This window comes from Phoca vitulina, unplaced genomic scaffold (assembly GCF_004348235.1).
Source record: "Phoca vitulina isolate PV1807 unplaced genomic scaffold, GSC_HSeal_1.0 scaffold9, whole genome shotgun sequence".
NCBI classification, from domain to species: Eukaryota; Metazoa; Chordata; class Mammalia; order Carnivora; family Phocidae; genus Phoca; species Phoca vitulina.
The window spans coordinates 13253664-13258398 of NW_022589712.1; the positions used below are offsets into that span (position 1 = coordinate 13253664).

Genomic DNA, 4735 nt, shown 5'->3' on the forward strand with positions numbered 1-4735 from the left:
ACACTTAACGACTGAGCCACCCAGGCGCCCCGGCTATTGAGTTTTAGAACTAATTCACACATGTATCTCCACAACCTACTCACAATATCTTTCTCAATGTGATCCAGTCAAGTTGACATATAATATTAACTATCACACTTAAGGTCAGTCCTAGGTTCCCCTAATTACGTTCTTTCCTTAGGTGAGTTTATCCAGTTCCATGCCTTTAAATATAATCTAAATTTTAACAACTACCAAAATAATATTTCCATTTCAAATTCCTCCCATAAATTATTTATTCAGCTGGTTACTTAACATCTTTATTTTGATGACTCCTGAGCATTCCAAACTTCACGTGCCCCAAGTTGAATTGCTTTCACCTCCAAACCTTTTCCTCATTTAGTCTTTTACCATCTCAGCGAAGGACATTGTTGTTAACTTAGTTGCTCAAACCAGAAACTTGTCCCCCACCTCTGTGCCTATCCATACACAAACTCCCTGTTCAAATATATAGTCGCTCACTCACTGCATCTCCACCACCTCAGTGTATTTCACTATCATTCTTATCTGGACTCCTGCATTAGTCTCCTACTTGCTATTTTCTTTTCCAGTCTTACCTTCCTCTGATCTATTATACATATGGAAGTTAGGGTGGTCTTTCAGAAACATAAGGATGATTCTGCTGTCCCCATGCTTTAAATTCTTCAGTGACTATTGCATGTAGGACCCTGTATGGTATGGCTTCTGCTTCTCTTTCAACCTCATTTGGTTCCACTCTCTCCTTTGCTATACTTCAACCACAGTGGCTTTATTTCATATCTTTGAACACATTAAGTTCTTCTTTCCTTTCTTAATATTTCAGCACAAGCATATCTCTATGCCCACTCTCTTTTGTGCTGTTCCTGTGATTGATTGTTTTCATTCGGTGGGTCGTTTTATAACTTACTCTCTTAGGACTTTTCTATATCATAAAAATTGATCATTTTTTAACTTCTGCCGCATAGTTGCTTGTTAATTTCCTTCACCTCACCTAATTCAACTTTTGTTTAAATACTTATTTGTTTACTTGTGTTATCCATTTCTTCACTAGATTATATACTTTGCTAGTAAAAATACTGTTTTTTTGTTTCAGATATTATAACCTTAGTATCTCACAGTGTTTTGATGTAGTAGCCCTTCAATAAACATTTCGGGAGAAATGAAGGGGGGGAAATCGGTGGGGGAGATGAACCATGAGAGACTATGGCTCTGAGAAACAAACTGAGGGTTCTAGAGGGGAGGGGGGTGGGGGGATGGGTTAGCCTGGTGATGGGTATTAAAGAGGGCACATACTGAATGGAGCACTGGGTGTTATACGCAAACAATGAATCATGGAACACTACATCAAAAGCTAATGATGTAATGTATGGTGATTAACATAACATTATAAAAAAAAAAACATTTCCTAAATAAACACATAAGTTAAATAGAGCGGAAAATTTCTTTGAGAAATGGGTGTGTGTCAGCATTCCTTAGAGCAGAGCAAAATAAAGAACAATTACAGTTATAGAGTTTGGGACCTGGTTTATGAGTTCCCTGGGTTTACATTTATTAAAACTTCTATGAACTTCAACCCAACTACAATATAAAGTCCATAAAAGCAGCAGTAAAAGGGAAACACAACTGAGCACTATTCATAGTCTTTCCAGATTATTCCCAGAGTGATTCTCTGCATTGTTCTCAATGCAACAAAACAAAAACAAAACAAAAAAACAACAAAACAAAACAAAACAAAACAAAAAAAACAGTGTCCACACTGAATGACAGCTAGCCAGTCACTGAATTTGGTGAAATGTTCTTCCTTGGAAGTAGCTGATGGGAAAATTAATAGATCATAGCAGTTGAGAAAATAAAAGTTGAGGCAGAATCAGATGTCTTTATGGAAAAAATCGTTCTTCTTCCCTTTATTGTGTATGAAATGAAAAATATTAAGGTAATTTCAGTTATCATTCTTAGTAGTCATCCATTTTCTTTTACCAATAATTATATCCTTGGGAAGAATGAGGGTATACTATATTAAACTTGGTGTCTACTTTTATTTGGATCAGTACTTTGTAAATTTAAATCTTCAATTCTGGGACTTTTCTTTCCAGTGGAAATGCAATGAAAGGAACTAGACTTAACCTCTTAAATAAGTAAAAATATATGAAATATCTATGAAAGTGGTCTTTAAGATATTGGACATCAGACAACAAAGGGCAGTGATGCCTGGGAAATAGGAAACAAACAAGGTGAACTTGAACATTGTCCCAAATTCTTGCTTGAAGAAAGTTTTATGGCTGTAATACAGGGAGATAAAAACCCAGATAGAACCTGCTGGTCTCCTTCAACGGAGAAGAGAGGGCTTGAGTCCATGGAGGCCAACATGGTTTGAGTTGACAGGGGAGAGTACTAGAGAAGATACAGCTGCATTTAGAGAGACCTGTAGAGTTCTTTCTCAAGTCTTCTTATCATAAGTGTATACTGATAAGTACATGTATGTGAGGGAACTGAGACCAAAGAAAGAACCACCTAAAAGGATTAGAGAAAACAGTACTTGAACTAGAGCTGAGAATAGTTCCACCAGCCAGAGTAAAAAACCTCTTAATTGATGGGATATCAAAAAAAGTCCTCAAAAGACTTTTATTGTAGTAGTGGGAAAAATTCATCATAGACTAAATACTGCTTTGGTCTTGCCTCGCAAAGTTTAAAAGCAAGAGCTGAAAGGATCATACTAAAAAAACTTACCTCTGTCCCGGAATAAAGGTAAAGAATATTTATAGAAATACAATAGCATCCGACATACAAGGTAAAAGTCATAATATTGGCAAATAATAGAAATTATTACCAGGTGTGCCAAAGAAGCAGGAAAATATAATCCTTAATGAGCAGTAAAACTAAAAATTAAAACTGAAACAACCAAATGATGCACATGACAGGATTAGTAGATAAGGATGTTAAAACAGTTTTTGTAATCGTAATACACCTCTTCAAGAAGCTGGGGAAAAATGTATATATCCCCTTATTAAACTTCTCAAGATGAAAAAAATAATGTCTAAGATGGTAAATACACTGGATGAGTTTAACAGTAGGTTAGATATTGCAGAGGAAAGAAATCAGTGGACTGAATATTCATATTGAAATAGAGAGAGGTAAAGAATGAACAAAAATGAAGATAATATCAGAGAGCTGTAGAAAAAGTTCGAGCAATGGAATCTCCAAATAAGGAGAATAAGGAAAGGTATAAAGAAATATTAAAAAAATGGTAAATAAATTTAAAAGAAAATGATGGGAAAATATACCATGATAACAGTAATCAAAAGAAATCTGGGGTTGCTACATTAATATCACAAAAAGTAGATTTCAGAATAAATATTACCAGCAATAAAGGGAGCCATTTCATGATGATAAAGGGGTCAATTCATGAAGAAGTCTTAATAATCCTAATTATTTATGCATTTAATAGTAGAGCCTCAAGCCAAAACTGACAAACATGAAGGAACTGCAAAGAAAAATAAACTGGTAAGAACAGATACTACACTTGATCTTACCCAAAAGGCTGAGAAGTGATAGAACTGCGAAGAAAAATAGACAAGCCCACAATTATAGTTAGTTTATCATCTACTTTTTTTTTTAAAAAAAGATTTTATTCATTTATTTGAGAGAGAGAATGCAAGAGCATGCACGTGCAGGGGGAGGGGCAGAGGGAGAAGCAGGCTCAACCTGGAGCAGGGAGCCAGATGTGGGGCTCCATCCCAGGACCCTGGGATCATGACCTGAGCCGAAGGCAGATGCTTGACTGAGTGAGCCACCCAGGCATCCTGTCATCATCTACTCTTAATATTAATAAAGCAAGTAGACAGAAAATCAGTAAGGATATAGAGAACTTGAATAATACTTGCGACCAATTTGAACTAACTGACATTTATAGAACATCCCCCCCCAAAAGGGGGGGAATGCATAATCTTTTAATTACACATAGAACATTTAACAAGGTAGACCATGTTCTAGAACATAAAATGAATCTCAATAAATTTTCAAAGATTCAAGTCATAGAACATATGTTCTCTGAGCATGGTGGAATTAAATTAGAAAGCAATAATAAAGAGAAGTATTTTTGGATTCTTAGAGATCTTCTAAGTAACCCATAGGACAAAGAATTCAAAGGGAAATTAAAATGTATTTTGAAGTGAATAAAAATGAAAACACAACTTGTTAGAATTTGTGTGATGCAGATACAGCAATACTTAAGGGAAATTGATAGTGCTAACGTCTCATATGAGGAAAAAATAGGGTCTCAAATCAACGACCTCAGCTTGCACTTCAGAATATTAGAAAAAGAAGAATAAATTAATCCCAAAGCAAGCCAAAGAAAGGAAATAATACAGGTCAGAAAAGAGATCAATGAAACAGAAAATGGAAAAACAATAGAGAAAATTAGTAAAAACAATAGAGAAAATTAGTAGAAACAAAGGCTGATTTTTGAGAAGATAACTAAAATTGCGCTAAGATCATTTCCTGTCCCGACCCATGTACCTTTGTGGGTTTTTTGACTAGTAGATTAGAGGACCTTCTGAATATTCTACCCAATGCCTCATAAAATAGGATGTTTTTCCATTTGGCTGGAAGAAATGGGCCCTCTAATCCTTGTGGGTGGATCTTCCTCAGCCTTGCATACCTTCTTCACATACCTGCACTATTCAGTGCTATGTTGAATACTCAAGAGGGATCTTCTGCA

At 35.5% G+C, this 4735-nt stretch overlaps 1 pseudogene; it reads right to left on the reverse strand.

Moving 5' to 3' along the window:
• Positions 1 to 3407: 3407 nt before the first annotated feature.
• LOC116634816 lies at positions 3408 to 3568 on the reverse strand (annotated as a pseudogene).
• Positions 3569 to 4735: the final 1167 nt, after the last annotated feature.